Genomic DNA, 22,354 nt, shown 5'->3' with positions numbered 1-22,354 from the left:
ATTTAGGAGAGTGCTGAAGATATTTACAACCTGCCTCCTAATTAAGAAGTATAGGGGCAAATTAGTGTGAGATACTCGAGTTTGCTCTCGCCATCTTTTTTCCGAACTTCTCTGAGGCAGCCTTCCTCCCCCTTCCTTCTCCCCTCCTCCTCCCCCTTCCCCTGCCCGCACCTCCTTTCTGCCTAACCGCCTAATGGTAAGAGGAAGCTGCAAGAGACTTCAGACTTAGGTCACTAATGTCATGGGAGAGTGGGGCATCTCTTTGGAATGCATTTCTTCCCATCTTTGGTAGATAGCCCTAGGAGAGCTCTCACTCCAGCAGACATCCTTTCAAGGGTACAGGTGGTTACCTGCTAACCTCATAAAGACAAGAAACAGCAACAAAATGGTTGTTATTATCAACAGCAACAGCTAGTTTCAAAATGAAGGCAGCTCATGGTAGGTGCAATCAAGTAAGGACTCCAAAATTCATAAGGGGGTTAGTCTCATATCTCCAACCCTAAATTTAAGTAAGACAGCAACTAAGTTTCTTGGTCTCTCTTTACAAAGGTATAACCATCTCTAGGCACATAGCTAAAAGTAGATTGTTTTTGATGGTGCTTTCTTAAGATGTGGAATCTTCTCTGGAACACCACACTCTTACGTAATACTTCCCATACCTCGTTGTTGTTGTTGTTGTTGTTGTTTGAGACAGAATCTTGCTCTGTTGCCCAGGCTGGAGTGCAGTGGTGTAATCTCAGCTCACTGCAACCCCCACCTCCTGGGTTCGAGCGATTCTCCTGTCTCAGCCTCCTAAATAGCTGGTATTACAGGCACACGCCACCATGCCCAGTTAATTTTTGTGTTTTTAGTAGAGATGGGGTTTTGCCACGTTGGCCAGGCTGCTCTTGAACTCCTGACCTCAGGTGATCTGCCCGCCTTGGCCTCCCAAAGTGCTGGAATTACAGGCGTGAGTCACCGTGCCCCGCCCCATACCTCTTTGGATTAGGTAGAGGTTGAATTTATTCTTGACAAGTGTTTGGAAAAAAAAGCAAATGTCAAACTGAAAACAGAAGTCTGGAAGGTAAAGGAAAAGGGTTTATCCCACATTTTCTTCCCCTAGTCTTGGGCTGTTTTACCAACAGACTAACAAAGGGTGGGCTTGACTTTCTCTTGGCCTCTCAAGCTGTCTTGTGCAATTCCTATGCCCCCAGGGGCTGCCTGTGTGCACGGAGCACTGCACTGGTTCACTCAGGACAAAGGCGCTCAGCCCTCGTCCCACACTGCAGAGTGGTACTTCCCTGAGCAGGCACCTGCCAGGCTGCACGGGAGTATTCTTTTGTTCTCTTCCCTGAAAGGCAAGTTGTCTTACGTGCATTCTGACCACAGAGGGAGAGGGCGGGACTCTGAGGCCCACAATTTCCCTTTCCTCACATCACTGTACCCAGAAATCAATGGGCCTGGGCTCATCTGGTCTTTCCGGGCGGGCTGGTGGCACCTGTCCTTGTGTCGCATGGTATTTACTGTGTCGCCTGTGCTCTCTGGGAAAGTGCAGTGGTGTCTGTGACAGCCTGTACACCCGCCACATAAGAAAGAGAGCCTCAGATGGAGCCGAGGGAAGTCCTCTAGGCCCTGGAATGCCTGTCGAGTCAGCCCAATGAGGCAGCCCTGCCCTGTCCTTATCTGTTAACTTGGAACTGGTGGACGGCAGGACAGGATTTAGACTCGCTTTTAGACCCCTCCTGCTGAACTCCTGGAGTGAAGGAAATGGAATCACAGTGGGATTCGGCCCAATCCTTTTCCTTGACTCTCAGCGGAATTAAAAACTGGTGGCTCTGTTTTGTTTTGCTCTTGGACTGATTTAAAAAACTGCTTTTTCACAAAGCTGAGGGACAAATGTTTATGATGTTTCTGAGGCGAATTCACATTATAAATTGAGGCCCTTGTCCCCTTCCTTCTTTTTGGCATAGGTATTTTAAGTATGTTATGTCACAGTAATCATAAGCAGTGAGTAGGTCTTGTTCTGGACTAAGCTGTTCTCTAGTGAGCAAAACATAGGTTATCCTAGGATGCTTGCATGACATCTAATCTTTCTGTCACCATCAGAGATGTAATTTGCAAAAGAGAAGTTGAAATGCCGATTCCCCTTTTCTTGTTCTGTGTCTATCATACACATGCAAGGAACAAATAATAACCTGTGTCCATGCTGAAGGGTAATTGCATTCTTCTCATTCTCACTGTGCTCAGAGGAATTTCTGCTTTCATCCAGTTAATTAATTGTAGACCCGAATATTTTTGAGGATCATAGAAGGGGAAAAAAAAATCAAGTTATCTGAGTATATTGGTTGAGATGGTCTACGTCCCAGTGGACAGTGAGCCACCACTGTATCCTGACTTTGTATAATATTTTTAACATCTGCAAGTGATCTCATAAACAGTTAATTCTCATGACAGGCCTGCAAGCTGGTCAGGGCAGTTAGTTACCAGTCACTTTCATTTATAGATGAGGCTACTGAGTGCCCGAGACTCTGGAGCTAATTGGTGTGACAGAACCATGATTAGAAAATAGATCTCTTAGGTTGGTGAATGGATACAAACATGCAGTTAGAAGAAAATAATTTCAATGTTCAGTAGCAGACTAGGGTGACTACAGCAATATATTGTATATTTCAAAGTAGCTGGGAGACATAGAGATGATAAATACTGAAGATGATAATACTCCAGATACCCTGCCTTGAGCATTATATATTATACGCATGTAAAAAAAAGTACTCATATGAACCCCATAAATATGTAAGATATTATGTATCAATAAAATAAAAAAATAAGGAAAATAGGTCTCTTTCAATTTAGAAGATAGGGACGTACACATATACAAAGAGACAGAGAGAGAGGGGGAGAGCAAGAGAGAGCATGAACTTTATCATCTACCTGAAAATAATCATTACAGAAAACAGTTTGCCTCTTGATATAACTTGCTGAAGGACCAAAACTTACCATTCCTGGTGGATGGCAAAGGCCTGCCTCAGGTGGCCCCTTTATGCCTATTCTCAGGACAGTAAACATGTACTGCTTGGTTGGTTTACTTTTTACCCGTGTGAAATGTCACTGAAAATCAGTGACTTTGCTCATAGAGTCTGCTGTTTCTGTGCCTCATAGTCTGACCCCCTTGAATCATCTGTAGCCTCTACCAGGCCACCTGGCTCTGCCCTTGGAGAATGTTGTGGATGGACAATGCTATCTCGAGTTCGAGAGCATATTTTCTTCATGGAGCTCTGGTCTCGGACTCTATAGATCAATGGACAGTCAGGAAGGCCCTGTGAAACAGGGTCAATATTGAGACACTGGTCACCTTCTCTATTGTCAGACCATCACTTGACAATAAACTGGAGAAATGACTTCATTTTAAATATGAATTAAGCAAAAGGTGGTATATCTAGAAAACGGAATATTATTCAGCCATAGAAAGGAATGAAGTTCTGATACATACTACAACATGGAGGAACCTTGAAAACATTATGCTAAGTGAAAGAAGACAGTCAGGGTCAGGCATGGTGGCTCACGCCTGTAATCCCAGCACTTTGGGAGGCCAAGGTGGGCAGATCACCTGAGGTTGGAAGTTTGAGACCAGTCTGGCCAGCTTGGTGAAACCCGTCTCTACTAAAAATACAAAAATTAGCTGGATGTGGTGGCAGGTCCCTGTAATCACAGCTACTTGGGAAACTGAGGCAGGAGAATCACTTGAACCCGGGAGGCGGAGGTTGCAGTGAGCCGAGATCATGCCATTGCACTCTAGCCTGGGTGACAGAGTGAGACCCTGTCTCAAAAAAAAAAGAAAAGAAAAGAAAAGACAGTCACAAAAGACCATATATTGTCCAATTCCATTTGTATGAAATGTGTGGAACAGGCAAATCCACAGAGACAGGCAGTAAGTTAGAGAATGCCAGGGGCTGGGGGAGGGGGGAAATAAAGAGTGACTGCTAATGGATATGGGGTTTCTTTTTGGAGTAATGAAATATTCTAGTGGTGACGGCTACACAACTCAGCGAGTATAGTCATCCCTCAGTATATGCAGGGGATTGGTTCCAGGACCACCATCCCCCTGGTAAATCTGCACATACTTACGTCCCAAAGTCAGTCCTGAGGAACTCACTTGTACAAAAAGTCAACCCTCAGTGTACAGAGGTTTTGCATCCCTTGAATGCTGTATTTTCAATCCACGTTTGGTTAAAAGAAAGGGAACCATGTGGTTCAAACCCATGCTGTTCAGGGATCAACTGCATACTAAAAATTACTGAACTATATACTTTAAAGGGGTGAATTGTATGGTATGTGATTTATATCTCAATTTCACATACACACATCTACCTGTCTAGCTATCTATGCAAGAATGGGCATTCAAGTCAATAAATGTCTTAATGCAAGATTCTATGCTAGGCTTGGCCAGGCACGGTGGCTCATGCCTGTAATCTCAGCACTTTGGGAGGCTGAGATAGGACATCACCTGAGGTCAGGAGTTCGAGACAAGCCTGGCCAACGTGGCGAAACCCCATCTCTACTAAAAATACAAAAATTAACTGGGCGTGGTGGCGCAAGCCTGTAATCCCAGCTACTCAGGAGCCTGAGGCAGGAGGATCGCTTGAACCCAGGAGGCAGAGGCTGCGGTGAGCCGAGATCATGCCATTGCACTCCAGCCTAGGCAACAGAGCAAGAAAACACCTCAGGAAAAAAAAAAAAAAAATTCTATGCTAGGCTCTTTCCCTCTCTGGGAGACTAATTTTTGTTCTCTTGTGTGGTTAAGAGGTTGCCACTGCACAGGACATGGCCTTGATTGTAGAGTGTAGCTTAGTGAATGTAAAATCTCTCCAGTGCTGGAAAAGTAGACTCCAGTTGAAATCCAATGTATGATTGGATTTCATACATACATTCATATGGTTTGTGATGAGTTCGTTTTGCAACATTTTATTGGAGAAGAAAAACCTGGTGCTAATATTTTGTCCCCTTCATGGCTAACAGGTTGGGAATTGATCCAGTAGGGCAGAGCACATTGATTGAATGAATGACTTGAGGAAAATCTATCTGATTCACCCGAAGCTGGCCACTTTCTCTTACTTTCACAACAGGAGGAAATGTGTTGCGACAGGGCACCAGCAGACTGCATTCCCATGCAGTAAAGATTTAATATTTATGGAAAAATCACCCCATTTCCTGTCAGCACAAATGGAAGGGCTTTCTTATTTGGAAATAACAGTTTGAAAAGAATTTCTATTTATCTTGAGTTAAAAGGATGTTTTGTTTTTTTTTTCAGCATTACTTAACTTCAGAGAGTTTAGCTCATGGCTGAAATGTGTGAGCAGGGGAATAACTGCCCCGGCAGGTCAAGTGAGACTCTTCCAGGAAGTCAGCCAGGATTACTGAGCATGTGCTAGGAGCCCTACATGCGGCAGGGCGGTGGCAGTGGCAGGGGTGGGTCACAAAAGAAAACGTAAGATTTAGGGCTTGTTCTCAGAGTGATAAGGCATGCATCTTTATTTTTTTTATTTTTTTTATTTTTTTTATTTTTTTTTGAGACGGAGTCTCGCTCTGCCACCCAGGCTGGAGTGCAGTGGCCGGATCTCAGCTCCCTGCAAGCTCCGCCTCCCGGGTTCACGCCATTCTCCTGCCTCAGCCTCCCGAGTAGCTGGGACTACAGGCGCCCGCCACCTCGCCCGGCTAGTTTTTTGTATTTTTTAGTAGAGACGGGGTTTCACTGTGTCAGCCAGAATGGTCTCGATCTCCTGACCTCGTGATCCGCCCGTCTCGGCCTCCCAAAGTGCTGGGATTACAGGCGTGAGCCCCCGCGCCCGGCAGGCATGCATCTTTAAAAGGCATGCAGTATCCAAGCTGAAAACCTCCTGGAGTGTCCCAGGAACCCCCTCCCCCACCCGTCCTCAGGGATCAGAAGTGCCCAGGGCCGCTGCAGCTTTTTCAGAGACTGAGGGCGAATTGCAGTTTAGAAATGGCTGGGATTCAACAGCAGAGAGAAACAGCCTGCCTGGATAAGTTACCACCAAGTGCAGTAAGGGATGGAGTTCCCGGACTGGCCACTATTCTGGGCACCAAAATGATGTCCCCAGAGTAGTCCTTTCTCCTCTCCAGAACCCAGCGCATCAAGGCATCAGAAGGACTCCTGTGTCTGCTTTCTCAGGGACTCAGAGCAGCACCCTTCCCCTTCCTGCTGTTCCCTCCCAGCTCCCATCCCGGGCTCTGCTTACCTCTTCTTTTACCACTATAGACATAAAAAGGGTGATCATGCCCCTTCTTCTAAATGATTGATTCCAGGGTGTCCTACCTACCCTACAGAGGTGATCTTCAATAATTCCAAGCTAATTTTCATGACCTTCTCTTGGGGGAGCAGAAAAAGAGTTTAATCTTTGGCGGTGTCTCTCAGTGCACAAAGGTAATCCAGGGCCAGATGTGGTAGCTCACACTTGTAATCCCAGCACTTTGTGAGGCCAAGGCAGGAGGATCACTTGAGACCAAGAGTTCAGGACTAGCCTAGACAACACAGTAAGACCTCACTTCTACTGAAAATTTAAAAAATTAGCTGGGTGTGGTGGTGCGGGTCTATAGTCCCAGCTATTTGGGAGGCTGAAGCAGGGGGACTGCTAGAGCCCAGGTGTTGGAAGCTGCAATGCTGCAGTGAGCTATGATCACATTCCACGGCACTCCAGCCTGGGCGACAGAGCAAGACTCTGTCTCAAAACAAACAAACAACAACAAAAACACAATAATTTTGGACCCACAGTATTAAACAGCCAAGTAATGGGCACACACAGTAAATGTCCCGAGTTCAAGAGAGATTTTTGGTGATTACTAGAACGAAGTCGACTTTGGTTCTTAAGGAATGGGTAGTCAAGGTGAGAAATTTATCTTTGTTTGCTATTGTTACTGAAGGCTTTGTTCACTTTTTTCCATCCTTGTTTGTTTCTTTGACTTTAAGCATGTGATTTGATTGTACTGTCTGATTTAATTGCAAGATTATAATAATATGTCCTTTTCTATTTCAAACCAGTAGTCAGCTTATAAGTTTTATTTTATTTTTTTGAGACAGAGTCTCACTCCATCGCCCAGGCTGGAGTGCAGTGGCACTATCTTGGCTCACTGCAACTTCCGCCTCCCAGGTTCAAGCAATTCTCCTGCTTCAGCCTCCCAAGTAGCTGGGATTACAGGCACGTACTACCATGCCTGGCTAATTTTTGTATTTTTTACCAGAGATGGGGTTTCACTATGTTGGTCAGGCTGGTCTTGAACTCCTGAGCTCAAATGATCCACCCACCTCAGCCTCCCAAAGTGCTGGGATAACAGGCATGAGCCACCACACCGGCCAGTTTAAACATTTTTAAATAATATTTTCTACTACAGACTAATTTTAGCTTAATCATGAGGGAAACAGAAGTTTTTGGGCTCATTCAGACCCATTCTCCGTTTGAAAGACTGACCCTGCTAATCCACTTGTATCTGCCGACCTAGCTGATGGTGGTAGACAGACAGACAAGTGGGTCTCTACACCCTAGCCAGCCTGACTCCTGGAATCTGGGTTGTGCCGCTGCTGGACATTGCGACTACCTCCAGCAATCTTCTCTAGCTTTTGGGTTCTTAGTAAGTCACACCGAAGATGGCATCTCAAGCTACCTTGGCTCTATTTTGTCCTTGTGATTCCACCTGGTTGGCCTCTCCATGAGTGTTTAACTTGGAGGGGTCTATGTTGAAAAATGGCACCATCCAAAGGTCAGCAGGATAATTTCTGTTCTGGGCACAGTATTACCAGGCTAAGGAGATGAAACTTTCCCCAGGGCCTAGGACATGGCACGTGCTCCAGGGAAAATGGGAGCATTTTGTTCCTTTGGATGCAGTGATGCTGCGCTGAGGAGTCTGCCACCATGGACAGGCTGCCTCCTCGTCTGTTTCACACCTGAATGTGATTGCTTCCTGGACCTCGTGGCTTCCCGCCTTGGGGAGGATATGGTGCCAGCTCCAGCAGATGGACTTGCTTGTAGTTTGCCAACTAGTCAGGTGGAGGGAGTTAGGGCTGGTGCCCATCCAGCCCAGCGGAAATGAACTGGTACAGAAATTCCTCCCGAAAAGGGAGACTTCAGAGTGGCCTTGCCAATGCAAGCTTCATAAACTATTTTAATGGGTCCATAGCAAAACACAAAGCTGCAGGCATCTTGGAAACAGGGATAGAATTTGGAATTTTGGAGCCTGATGTGGCCTGGATAGGTAAGGTGGAAGGGAGAGAAGAGTTGTTAGCAGAAAGAACTGATACAGTAAATCTGAAGATGACCCATACTCTTTGACCCCATCCCAGAAGATATAGAGATGCTTAAATAAATAAAATCCAGAAAGAGAAACCGATCATCCAAATATAGGAGAGTAGAAAGAGGATGAAGAGGCCGGGCATGGTAGCTCACGCCTGTAATCCTGGCACTTTGGGAGGTTGAGGCGGGCGATCGTGAGGTCAAGAGATCAAGACCATCCTGGCCACCACGGTGAAACCCCATCTCTACTAAAAACACAAAAATTAGCTGGGCATGGTGGCGTGTGCCTGTAGTCCCAGCTACTTGGGAGGCTGAGGCAGGAGAATCACATGAACCTGAGAGGCAGAGGTTGCAGTGAGCCAGTATGGCACCACTGCACTCCAGCCTTGCAACAGAACGAGACTCTGTCTCAAAAAAAAAAAAAAAAAAAAAGGATGAAGACTCGTGGGTAGCGAGCCTAATTCTAATGCTCAAATTACTTCTGGCCACGTGACTAGAAGCCTGGGTAAGTGTCCCTTTTTACCTTTGTAAAGGGGGACACCTTCACTCCTCTGACAGACATTGCATGCTAATGTCTCAAACATGAGGTGAGGTGCAGGAGTTACAGAGGTAAAAGGTGCCATCCTTAACCCTGAATGGTCTTACCATCTAAGGCTGAGGTTCTAAAACCAGTATGCCTAAGAATCACCTGTATATCTTGTTTAACGTATGGATTCCCAGCACAACACGGTGCGTATCATTAATAATACTGTATTGTGCACTTAAAAATTTAAGACAGTACATCTCATGTTGTGTTCTTACCACAATAAAAATAAAGTTATTTATGCTTTTAAAAAATAATGAAGTATGGATTCTCAGGCCTCACTCCAGACATTCTGATTCAGGAGGCCTGGGAATCTGCATGTGAACATGCACCCCTGCCCTGGGTGATTCTGGCACAGGGCAGACTACAGATGCCACTTTGAGGATCTGGCCCTATAAGGGTGTGGTGAGGACACATTGATGGAAGTTTCTGACTCCTCAGAAGAAAAATGCACTAGAAATTTAATAAGACCCCTGTAATTATTATAATGTATAAGCCAATAGTTTCCTCTTCATTTTAGAAGCACAACTTTGTTGCTAAAACCTTACATTTTCTCAGCAATGTTTGGGACTTCTTCCAAACCAGCTTAGAGAGATTCCACATGTCTATATAAAAGGGTGTTTTTATTTCCTGATCTTTGTGGGCAAATAGTCTCCATGAAAATTTTCCTAAATCATCCTAGTCTTGTTAAAAATGACAAGTGTGGCAGGGCAGGGTGGCTCACACCTATAATTGCAGCACTTTGGGAGGCTGAGGAGGGAGGATCACTTGAGGTTAGGAATTCGAGACCAGCCTGGGCAATGTGGTGAAACCCTGTCTCTACTAAAAATACAAAAATTAGCCGGCTGTGGTGGTGTGTGCCTGTAGTCCCAGCTACTCAGGAAGCTGAGGCAGGAGAATCGCTTCACACAGGGAGGCGGAGGTTGCAGTGAGCTGAGATCGTGCCACTGCACTCCAGCCTGGCAACAGAGCCAGACTGTCTCAAAAAATAAAAATAAAAAAATAAAAATAGCCAGGCATGGTGGCTCACACCTGTAATCCTAGCTACTCAGGAGGCTGAGGTGGGACAATCACTTGAACACAGGACTTGGAGGTTGCAGTGAGCCATGATTGCACAATGATCTTGCCACTGCACTCTAGCATGGGTGACAGAGATCCTGTCTCAAAAAAAAAAAAAAAGACAAGAGTTGTTACAGAAACCTTTCCAACATCCTAAGAAAGAGTACATTAAAAGGGCTGTGCCATCACTGGAGAGACTTCCAGTTCCTCCTCTCTGTTCACATACATAGAGAGCCTGCAGCTTCCCCTCAGTCACTGGCTCACCTGAGATTTCTGCAGGGATGGTTTCATTGAAAACGAGGCAGTGTGTGTAAAATGCCTGCAACACAGTAGGTAGCCAGTAATTTTCTGCTGCAATTAAAAACACACAATACAAAATGTACCAAAAATATGAATCAAGAAGGCTTGATAACAGAGGCTTTTTTCAACTGTATTTGTCTCAAACAGTACTGCAGAGTAATATGGAAATTCTGAAGTAACAAAGGGGAATAAAAAGTTGAACTCAGTTTTGTTATACTTTTGCATAAGGGTTCCTTACATGTACCTCAAAAGCAGTGACTTGCGAGAGGAGGCTGCAGGCTGTGTGATGGCTGTGCTCAGCTAGGCACCTTTCCATCACCTCAAATCCAAGAAAGAAACTCTAAAAGCCTAGGAATCTGGTTTCAGTACAAGCTTCTGCCTCCGGGACAATCACTGTCGGTTTCACATGCAGACAATAATAGCGAGTGAATGCAAAGAAGTGGTACTTTCCCACCTGCGTTTAGAAAAAGAAAGAAAGTAAATCTACTCCCCTCCTTTTTTGGGAACATGGACTGGCCCGTTGTGGCTGCTGGTGTGCTGAACTAGTAAGTAAAGCGAGGAGAGGAGGCGTGAGAGAGTGTGCCTGCCCTCCGCACACGGCGCTGGTTTCCGGAGTGCGTCTCTAGAGGGATGCACGTTGCCGTAGCGGAGCTTCAGAGAGAAGCCTGGTATGTAACCCAGGCGGGCGGGAGCCTCAGTCTGTCCGGCTGAGGTCTGGCATCTACAAAGCCTCTTGGCCGTGTTCTGAACTTGAAGCCTGGAGGAGTTCTCTGCTCAGCACAGCCAAGGAACAGAATTAGAAGAAAAGGAACCCTGGCCTAAGGTAAAGCGGGAATTGCACAAGGTGACCTATGTCCTTCGCTTTGCGAGGCAGATGTGAGATTTCTGGCTTCCTTCGTGAAGTCGGAGGCCGCTCGGATCCTCCAAATGTGGTGGTTGGATGCTGGCGACAGAAGTCACTTTCATTGCCCTGAAATACATTTATGTAAACTTTTTGTTTTCCTGATGATACAAAAGAAACGACAGGAGCTTTTGTTCATCGATACAGAACTAGACTGAAGAGCAGGAAAGGCTGGATATTTATTTCACTGAGAAGTGTAGTGCGTTGACCTTTTAAACAAGGCTTATGTTTTTTTAGGCTGCTACCCGCAAGATTGAAAGGAGACTGTGGTTTTCAGACTTTGGGGTTGTTTTGTTTTGTCTGTGGTTTGTAGAGCTCTGTGAAATTTACATTTGAGTCCTGTTTGGGGGATTTGGTGGTGGAAGTGGCACGTGGGAATAAGTAGATTTAGCTGTTACTGTACATTTATGAGATTTTTTTTTTCTTTAAGAAATTCCCAATGAATGGAAATAAGGAAGCGAAACGTTTGGGTGTTTTATTGCAGCTCTAGGTTGAAAGAGCTTGATAATTGCCTCTCTTTCCTTTTTTGATATTCAGTAAAAGAAATCTAGAGATTCTGGCCTTTATAGTGAAAATAGTTTTCCTAAAAAACCTAATTATTAATCAAATCATGCTGTAAAGAGTTCTTTGGGAAAAGTGTTTTAAAATGTGCTATACTAGCATGAAAGAAGAAATGGGACAAGAAAGTTATCTCAGCTGTGAAAGAAATAGATTTATGATGTTGGAAAAGAAAAAAAAAAAAACAAAAACGTGAGTTTGGCCGTAACCCAGTAGGAGTGTGGTGGCTGTAGCAGCTTCATTTGTCACGTAACTGAGATTGGTGACTTAAAAGAATATTGAGCCTGTTTTTCCCTGAGACAGCCTCATGAGGAATGTTGAGAGGATGTGAAGTTATTTAGATTACCAAAACAGGTTCTGACAAGTAAGTGAAAATAACTTATTAAAATATAATTGTCGCCATTCTATAAATGGATCAAAAGGCTTGTTGAGTCACTGTGTGCTTATAGAATAGGTGAATTTGCCACGGCTCATTGGTATAAATTACTTTTGAGAAGGCTTTTTAAGACTAAGCGTGAGGCCTTGCCAAGCATCCCTTATAACACTTAGAATGAATGTTTTGAGCAATGTTTTCAAGGGGGTTGTCTAAGCATTTTCATGTGTCAGTGAGTCTAATACTCGCATCAGTGGCTTATCCTGTAGGCCTAGGGAATATTATATCATGACAACAGAAGTCTGCAGGTTTTTCTCTTTAACTAAACAGTAGCTCATCTAAAAGGACAGAAAGTGAACCACTCAGTTCTTGCAACCTGACTTTCTGGAGGGGTGGTCATGATTTTGGCTCCCGTAGACCAGGGTTCTCAACCTCAGCATTATTGACGTTTTGGATGGGATTATAGTTTGTTGCAGGGGGCTGTCTATGGGATGTCTAGTAGCATCCTTGATCTCTACACACCAGGTGACTCACTGCCCAGCTGTGAGAACCAGAAATGTCTTCAGACACTGTTAAATGTTCCCTGTGGGCAAAACTGCCCCTGGTTGGGAACCAGTGCTCGAGGGAAACCACCTTGGGGCCTACTGCTGCCAATGACAGGGAAGGGGCTCTGAGAGGAGGCTGGAGTCCTAGGGAGATCTGGTGGGGTCCAAGGAACAGTGGCAGGACAAGTGTTTTTGCCTGACCATTTGGTTTTTATTTTGTTTGGGTTTTGTTTGAAATCACATCTTGGGAATGGGGGATCAGATTCAAGGACTGCTGTGGATATACATTCTTCTGCCCCCTTTTCCTTCTGTGCCCTTGTGGGGCTTATTTTATACAGTGCTACGATTGGTATAGAAGTCAAACTTCTCTCAGTTGAATTCTAAAGTGCATTCTGGGGATAGCCTATTTTTTCTTTTTTTAAAAAGAAGCTAAGTGATCCATTTTATAAAGCAAACAGTTACCCATACTTTTCCCTTCTGTAAATACAGGTTTTTTTGTTGTTGCTGTTGTTGTTTGTTTGTTTGTAATGTGGGCTTTTAGTAAATCTGGCCACGCCTGTTAGTTTTTTTTTTTCTGGAATCTGCAACTGAATGCTTTCATTTCTTTTTTCTTTTCCCCCTCTGTACCAGTGGGTCTCAAAGTGTTTTGATTTTTTTAGGAATTGGGCCTTGTTTTGTGAGTGCAATTGAAGAATCACAGCTTTTTTTCCAATTTACAGATAACGATGAAGTCAATGGCTGGGATTTTTTTCTGTTTAAAATTTTTCTTACACCTTTAGCATTAATGCTACTGCTTGTTTACTCTTAAAGGTTTACAGATTACAAAATGCATGAAGCTGTGTATGCCACTTTTTCTTGGTGTTTCTCCAAGAATATAGTACATTGCACTGAGCACCATGACTTCCAGGAGCTACCACCACCACCCAAACCAGATGAGATGTACCACTCCATAGAAGAGACTCTCAAGCCCAGTGGGGGTTGAGGCAGCGCTTAGCATTGGCTGAACAGATGGGGAAACACCTTGACTTATTGGAGTCTATTCTTGGTGACAGATCTGGACTGGCCCATAATATTATCAGAGAGCTGTGGTTTCTGCTTTTGATTGCAAAGCAAATCGTGCATTTATCTCCACCTGGAGGTACCAATGTGACACATACCATGTGCTCTCTCATTAACATTCCTTCGTTATTAAAATTCCCCCTCACCCCCATTCAGTAGACCAAAGATCCATGAGTGCAGCAAATGTGAGCATTTTAGGTCTGTTTGCCCCCAGGAGGTAGCACAGTGCCTGTTCATACTGTTTGCTCAGTTGTTGATGAACAGACAAATGAATGTCAATGATTTCTATGGAAAGACCACCCAGGAGCTTGGGCAGCAAGCTCCCATGTCTGCAACCTGTATCCATATAGCCCATTCTCTGTATTTTTTTTTTTTAAGAGGACAAATCCAGTCCCCATCCAAGCAGGTTTTAATGTCTAAGGGGCTACCAGAAAACTCTTTGAAGGATGCAGGAAAAGTGGGTCTGTGGGTTGTAGAATTTGGGCCTTCATAAGGCCCAGAAATTAAATTTCTACTCTTATTGTAAACCCCATGGGTTAATGCCACTTCATGGTTTCGATAAGATAAAGAGCACAGTAACTGTAGGGTCTGACCCAAAGGCAAGGTATTTACCACCTCTTTAAGAAAATTCTCCAGTTGAAAGAAAGAGCTTATGATCAGAAGTGATCTGTGTGTCCTGTGGTGAATCAGGTGGTGCTGCCCAGAGAACCTACCTGGTTCTCTGAACCAGGTTATCAGGGCAAGGGGGGTGCAGATGGGGCAGATGTCTTGAAATTGGACGTTTCCGGACTGTGCAGAATGTAAAGATGCTGTAGTGAGAGACATATAAGCCAAAGATCCTCTCAATCTCTTGCTTTGGTTCACACACCAACCCCAGCTCCATGGGTTTTTTTGTTTTGTTTTGTTTTGTTTTCTAAGACGGAGTCTTGCTCTGTCACCCAGGCTGGAGTGCAGTGGTACAATCTTGGCTCACTGCAACCTCCACTTCCCGGGTTCAAGCGAATCTCCTGCCTCACCCGAGTAGCTGGGATTACAGGTATGTGCCACCATGCCCAGCTAATTTTTTTTTTTTTAATTTTAGTAGAGATGGGGTTTCACTATGTTGGCCAGGCTGGTCTCAAACTCCTGACCTCAAGTGATCCACCTGCCTCGGCCTCCCAAAGTGCTGGGATTACAGGCGTGAGCCACCGCACCTGGCCTAGCTCCATGTTACTAAGCAGAACCCTGGGAATGAGCAAGTGTGAGCCTTTCTTTTGCCTTAAGCTGCAGAGGCTTAAGGTGCGGCCTTTGTGGGGAGGGAACCTTCATCAAAGAGGAAACAAACCCTGCTGCTTTATTATTCGCCAAGCCTGCAGTGTTTTTAGCAAATACGTGTTTGTGCCCTCCTCAGCATTGCTGGTTCACACTGAGGCCATTTGTTGCTCATAAACACTAGATGAAGCAAAAATACTTGTTTACACTTAAGACTGCTTTTATCTTCCCTTACTGCTGAATAGTAATTTTTACTAGATTGTCTTAGTTCTGTGCAGCTGGTTCCTTGCATCTGTGCTCATATCCGTATACCTTGTCCAAATAAACATACTTGAAAAGATAGAGAATTGTGCTTTGTGAAGTTTAGAACATCCTCTAACAGAGTTTAAGCTGAGCTTTCTGCTTTGTTTTGGCAACTTGTTTAGGATGCCAAACGTATCTGGTCTGGCGACAGATGAAAGAAGACGTTGGCCCTTATGTAACCAAGTTTAGGGAATAAGTTGGGGGTGGAGTGGATTCCCAGGTTTCCTTTGTGTTTTGTAAAGAGTTTTAAAGCATAAGGAAAAAATGTGTTTGGGTTTTTGTTTGGCCTTTAAACCTTGGAATTTTGGAAAAGCTATTGAAATACCTTCTCCTGGCTTATGCAGCCCTCTGAGATTAAGTTCCTGATTACCTACATCTTCCCTCCTCTTTCATTCTAGCCCGCTAGCCTTCTTTATGCCCCTCAAGCACAGACGCTGTCCATATCTGGGCTTTCACTGCTCCCTGAGCCTGGAACGTTCTTCCTCCAGATCTTGGCTTCCTTCTCATTATTCAACCTGCCTGTTTTGCCTTGGAGAGGTATCCTCTGATCACCTAGCTTAAGTTGCTTTCACCTGCCCAACCCCTAGGCCATCTTCTCTCCCCTGGTTCTGTTTTAGGTTCTTCATGGCACTGTCCCCCCACTATCTGGAATTCCTATATGCTTGTATCCATATCTATTATCTGTCACTCATTGCAAGAATGTATGCTTATGACAGGGACTATTATATCCCCGAAACTAAAACATCATCTGATAGAAGCTTGGTGCCCAATAAGAGAATGAGTGGATGGATAGAAGGATGGATGAATGGGAGGGAAAAGGAGAGGGAGAGAAGGAGAGGGGAAGGGAGTGGGGTTGACTACCGAGTAAATTTCTACTCTCTTTTAAGTCTAAGAACTTCTCTCCTGTGATTCCTCTTTGACTCCCCAAGACAGTAGCCTTGGGGAATTTTCTCCCCACACCCACCTCACTTTGTACATTACACTAACCGTCTTATCCAGTTACAGTCCCCTGTTTGCTAAGCTCTGCATACTAAGCTCTTTAGGACAGGAATGTGTAATAAAGGTGGTTATGGTTGTAATTATTGTTTGTTCTTACCGCCTTAGCACTTTATAAGCATACTTCATCGAAGTCCTTTCATCAACTCTGTGACTTGAGTATCACTCTCATCTTTGTTTTGCGAGTAAGTAAACTGAGGCCCAGAGCAGTTGCTGAAAGACATACAGATGGTTACTGCAGGGCCAGGAATTGAATACAGATTTCTTCTTGGTAGCGCAGATTATACAGCCTTTCTTTCCTCCTCATTAGGTGCCCAGTGCCTGACTCACAGGTTCATCTCAGGCTTTTGCCAAATGAATGAAACCTAAGACCTCACCTCCTCCCTTCTCATCCCTATTATTTGAGCTTATACATATTATTTATACTATTTGTAATATTAAAATATAAACATAAACATGAGCCTATTGGTTCATAATCCAGTGACATCTCTGAGAATAACTAACTGCTGTATCTTAAGTCACTTATTTTTATTTTTTTAGAAACAGGGTCTCGCTCTGTTGTCCAGGCTGCAGCACAGTGGCACAGTCATAACTTACTGCAGCCTCAAACTCCTGGGCTGCAGAGATTCCCTGCCTCAGTCTCCTGAGTTTCTGGGACTACAGGTGCATGCCATCATGCCCAGCTAATTATTTTTATTATTATTTTTTAGAGACAGGGTCTCACTATGTTCCCCAGGCTGGTCTCTAACTCCTGGCCTCAAGTGGTCCTCCTGCCTTGGCCTCCTGAAGTGCTGGGATTACAGGCATGAGGCACCACACCCAGCCTATGTCATTTTTCTTTCTTTCTTTTTTTTTTTTTTTTTTTTTTAACTGTTAGGACTTCATTGATTGCTTAAACTCTCTCATTCATCTTATGCAAACAAATCTATTAGTCAAAAGTTAAACAGCTGCTGAGTCACATGGGTATATTTTAACCCAGGGTTACAATTGGCAGCCCTAGGAATGAGTTCTCCTTTCTTTAGCGCCCACGATGGCACTGATTTCCCCTAGAACATGAAACTTACACTGCGGAAACCACCATGACAACTATAGGTAGAAATTTCAAGCAGAAAAGACTAGGAAAATGCCTAAAAATTTAAACCTGACAGTGTTCTTCTACATTTTTTATATAATCCAGTGCTACTCATCACCTGCCTTGACACCAGTGTTTGTGAGTTTGATTGGCCCCAGGATGTTCCATTGCAGAGCAGAAAGCCAAGATCAGAAGCCCTCGTTGACATATAAATGCAATGCCCTAAACTGGCTTGGAGCTCTGACTCCGTGGAGCCAATTCTAAAATGATTAAGACTTCTGTCTATAGACAGTTGAGGTGGAGATTGTTTACTATGGCCCTGCCCAGAAGCTTCAGCAGCTGAGGGTGTACCCTCTGCAGTGGGACTCTTCAGGCATGAGCCTGAGGCCTGTGGTGGCCTCTTGGGATGGAGTCCCTCGTTGTCTTACAGCTTGAACTTTCCAGCACAGGACAACTCCTGATGACAGCTCCAACAGGGCAGAGGCTGCAGCCTTGCTGGACTGGTCTGTCAAAGCTTTCCTTGGCACATAATCCAGTTTCACCCAGGTTTGGGGGTAACCCAGATGGTTCCTTTTTTCCTGGGTTGGAGGTGAGCTAAGCAGGGAGGTAGTACCCACAGGTTATTTGTGGATGTCAAAAACTCAAAAGGCCCTCAGCATTGAGGGTAGGACCAGTGAGAAGTGCTCAGCCATGGCATGTATGAGGGATCTGTGGGCGAACCCCGATGTGTCATTTGGCTCGTCTATCCATCACAAAGAGCGTGGACCCCTGAACCTTTTAACCATCCCTGAGCAAGGTCGGAGGGATTTTTGGCCTTTTAATACAACTTCTTAAATGACCGGATGGCCTTGGATGTACTCACTAATAAACATGTCTTGTGGTTTGCAATGTAACTGTCTGTATGATGAGAATATTGGAAAGGAGTTTCTGACTGATTCATTGTTCGCACTTGCCACTCCCAGCTGAGGGATAGTTGGGGCCTTGCCTAATCTGCACTCGCTCACACCCAACATGTGCTGGGTGGGGAAAAAAGGCTGCAACCTGGCCAGCTGGTTCCCGGACCTGGCCTTGTACCAACCAGGAAGATTTCTTCTCTACCTCCTTTTCTGTGTTCAAGGTGATACCTGCTTAGGACTCCCAGAAATATCATTAGCAGGAAAGTTCCACAGATTTAATCTAGTCTAACCCTCTGAGAGTTGAGGACACTGAGACCCAGAAAACCTGAGTGATTTTCCTAGGAACACACAGCCCATTGGTTAGCAAGGCAAAAGTAGACCTCAGAGCGGCTCAGTGCTTCCCTATCCCCTGTGCACCTCCCCCAGGCTGCCCCTTGAACTACTTCTCTGCTTGTTGTACAAATCATAGCTATCTTTCAAAGTCTTTTGGAACATTAAAGCCATTACAGGGAGGCCAGGTGTGTGGGGATTGAGTAGATATTCAAAAGATTTTTGCTCAAACCTTTATTTCACTTTGTTTTTAAACAACTTAACCTTTCCTATGCCTATGGAGCTTTTCTTCTGTCATCCTAAAAACTCCCAAGTTCCCACCTCCTTCTAGGAAGATTGTTGATGATAATCCAGGCCTCCCCTGCCACTGTCTGAGCAGACAACTTCTGAACGTTTTCTTTTTTAAAGTAATGTGAGCTCATTGTAAACGAGTAAATGAATAACTGAATAAGTACACTTTTTTGTACTTCTCTGAACCACATGTAATGGGCCAGGTAGTACATATGTTCAGCCTTGTGGACTATGCTTTCTCTGTCTCAGCTATGTATGGGCTAAAGCAGACCTGGAGACTATGTAAATGAACAGACATTGTTCTGTTCCAATAAACCTTTATTTACAAAAAACAGGTAGTGGGTCAGGTTTCATCTATGGGCTGCCAATCTTGGTGTCAGGTAAAAAGTAAACATTCTCCATTTAACTCCTTAAGCTTTATTAGCACAGGAGCCTGTCTGTTCATTTACATGGTCTCTAGCTCTGCTTTAGCCCACACCAGCCTTGAGTAGCTGAGACAGAGACAGCATAGTCCACAAAGCTGAAACTATGTACTCTCTGGCCCATTGCATGTGGTTCAGAGAAGTACAAATAAGTGTGTTTATTCAGTTATTTATTTACAATAAGGTCACATTACTTTATAAAAACCCATTCCCAGAAGTAGCTATTGTTGAGAGTTGGGTCTATAGTGTCACTGGCATGCAGATATTTGCAAATATGCGGTTGGATCGTGTAAATGTTTTCATACAGGATGTAGAGTTCTGTATCTTGCTTTGCTGCTGTTTCTTGCGCATAGATATCTGTGGGAGGGCATGTATTCTTTTATACAAATAGGACCGTTTTATGCATGTTGTTCTACAGTTTCCTTCACTTGGACTCAGGGTTGATGCTTATAGGATGATGACATTCTTTTTAATGGCCATATAGTGGTAAAATCCTTTACCATACACTATGAAAACATACCAGATACCAAAAAAAAAAAAGTATATGTATAAATAACTTCCAGCAGACACAGATGATGTCTTGTTTGCCTCACATGGTCCCATGTATCTGGTGGGCACATCCAGGGGGATCCGTGTCAGCCCGTCCAGTGTTACCGTGTTTCTGGAGGGGGTTTTGTTTCAGCCTAACTTGCTGCCAGCGCAGCACCACAAACAGGCGATGAGTTAATAAAAGATTTGCATGACCATGAAGGCTTCAGACAAACTTTAGGTTCAACATCGCAGTTGATTATGAGGCAATTTCTGTGAAATCCTAAAATTCCAAGTGTTTTGTCATGCTGTGAAGACGGTTTACAGCAAAAAAGTACAGACCCACATTGTACTGTGGCCCCCCGCCCTTTAAAGTATGTGCTGTCACTGATGCTTTGAATTCGTTCCTAAGGATATCATAAATTACCACAAACTTGGTGGCTTAACCAGGACAGAAATGTATTCTGTCACATTTCTGGAGACCTGAAGTTTGAAATCAAGGTGTCGTCGTCGGTGAATGGGGTGGGGGGGTTCTTCTGGGGGCTCTGCTGGAGGGTCTGCTTCATCCTGTCCCCCAGCTTCCAGTGCTGCAGCATCCTTGGTACTCCGTGGCTTGGAGCTGCATCACTCCAGTCTCTGCCTTCATCTTCATGTAGGTCCAGCTTGCCCTCTGGGTCAGTTTCCTTGTCATGTCTGGTCTCGTCCTGTCCTGTAGTTTGTAAGGACTTGTCATTGGATTCAGGGCCCACCTGAATCCAGGATGGCCTTCTCTCAAGACCCTTACCTTAATTACATCTGCAAAGCTGGTTAGACGTATGTTTGGGGGACCCCAGTTCAACTCAGCACATGCCCTCCCATCTAAAAATCAGAGTGCTTGTTCTTCCCTCTCAGGTTTTTCCTCCTGGAGGTGAAAGGGGCAAAAGCCTTGTTCTTGTCATAATAAACAGCCCTGCTCTTTGAGGATAAAAAGCAACAACAAAGAACGGAGTCCCAGGGAATGGCATCTACTGTTAGTTAATTGCAGGTCCCAGAAAAGCACCGGCCAGAACCGCAAGGCTTCTAGGAAATTTCTTACTGAATTCAGCAAAATAAGAGGTTAATGAGAAGAGTGCTTGCATCTCTGATAGTTTAACTGAAAGGAAACAGAGGAAGAAAAATGTGCTTTTGTAAAATCCTGGGAGTTTTCACTGAATGGCAGCCTTTCCCTGGGATTAACCAGCGTGAACTGTTGTTTCAAAGAGTTTCCAAGTTTGACTGAATCCAGTGTGAAGCTTGCAAAACCAACACCATCTATTTGTTTCATTTCTCAGGAGAAAATTATATTAATGCAAAAATAAAGAATTGTGGCTGGGTTTGTGATCTGTTTTCAATCGTTTCTTTAAGGAAGCAGCTGTTTTTTATGTTGCACAGAGTACTTGGATGCAAAACATTTTTTGTTGTTTTGGCTTTTTTTGGAGACAGAGAGCCTTGCCCTGTTGCCCAGGCTGGAGTGCAGTGATGCGATCTCGGGTCACTGCAACCTCTGCTTACCCAGTTCAAGCTATTCTCCTGCCTCAGCCTCCCTAGTAGCTGTGATTAAGCCACACACAAGCATGCTTGGCTAATTTTTGTATTTTTAGTAGAGGCAGGGTTTCGCCACGTTGGCCAGGCTTGTCTTAAACTCCTGGCCTCAAGTGATCTGCCTGCCTTGGCCTCCCAAAGTGCTGAGATTACAGGTGTGAGCCACCGCACCTGGCCACAAAATGTTTTTTATGTTTAAAATTGAAGAATGATACCTGCTCACCTCACTCCCTTAGACAATGGCTTTGGTCACAAGGGACAGAAACTCACCTCAAACCAGCTGTATTTTGGAGCCAGCATAACAAAGCACCACTACATGGATGTTTTAAAAAAGACGACTTTTATTTCCAGCAGCTCTGGAGGCTGGTGAAATCAAGGTGTGGGCAGAGCCACGTCCTCTCTGAGCCTGTAGAGGAAGATTTTCCCTGGCCTCTTCCAACTTCTGGTAGCCCCAGGTGTTCCCCTGCTTATGGCACCATAACACCAACCTCTGCCTCTGTTTTTGCTTGGAGTTCTCCTGGTCTGTCTCCCTCCCTCTTCTGTTCTTATAAGGACATCAGTCATAGGGGATTAATAGCCCAACCTGTTCCAGTATGAGCTCATCCCAACTAATTAACAACTGCAATAACCCTTTTTCCAAATAAGGTCACACGCTGAGGTATTGGGGGTTAGGGCTTGAACATATATTTTGGGGGGATACAAGTCAACCAATAGCATCAGCTGAAGCAGAAAAGGGGTTCACATAGCCACGCTGCTGGAGGGGACAGGGCCTTAGAAGTCATTAGCATCCTGTCAGCTCTGTCTGCTTATCTGTGTGTGTCATTCACACTCACAAACTCACTCTGCATGAAAAGCATAAGGCTGCAGCTCAGGGATTCTCAACCGTGGTAGAAAGGGCTCTTGTACCCCCAGCTCACATCCCGAAGTTCCAGGAAAAGATTCCATCGAAATGTCACCTGCTCAGCTCTGGACCATTCACCGTGGCCAGGGACAGGGTCACCGGAGGGAATGGCAGCTTCCACATCTGGATTTGGGGAAAGATTCCACC

General features: G+C 44.6%; 1 protein-coding gene across 10 annotated transcripts in view; it reads left to right on the top strand.

Moving 5' to 3' along the window:
- Positions 1 to 22,354, top strand: part of ABLIM1 (actin binding LIM protein 1) — a 251,805-nt gene that overhangs the window by 141,551 nt on the left and 87,900 nt on the right. For 2 of the 10 annotated variants that reach the window (XM_025395749.1, XM_025395751.1), the window contains exon 1: positions 10,769 to 11,044. The exons of 6 other annotated variants lie outside the window; for them this stretch is intronic. The gene's annotated coding sequence lies outside the window, so the exon portion shown is untranslated. Of the gene's footprint in view, positions 1 to 10,768; positions 11,045 to 22,354 lie in introns of those variants that run through there. 2 more of the 10 variants (XM_025395748.1, XM_025395750.1) reach the window with 2 other exon arrangements.

Source organism: Theropithecus gelada, chromosome 9 (genome assembly GCF_003255815.1).
Source record: "Theropithecus gelada isolate Dixy chromosome 9, Tgel_1.0, whole genome shotgun sequence".
Taxonomy (NCBI): Eukaryota; Metazoa; Chordata; class Mammalia; order Primates; family Cercopithecidae; genus Theropithecus; species Theropithecus gelada.
The sequence above is the reverse complement of the archived record's forward strand: the minus strand, read 5'-3'. Positions and strand labels throughout refer to the sequence as shown.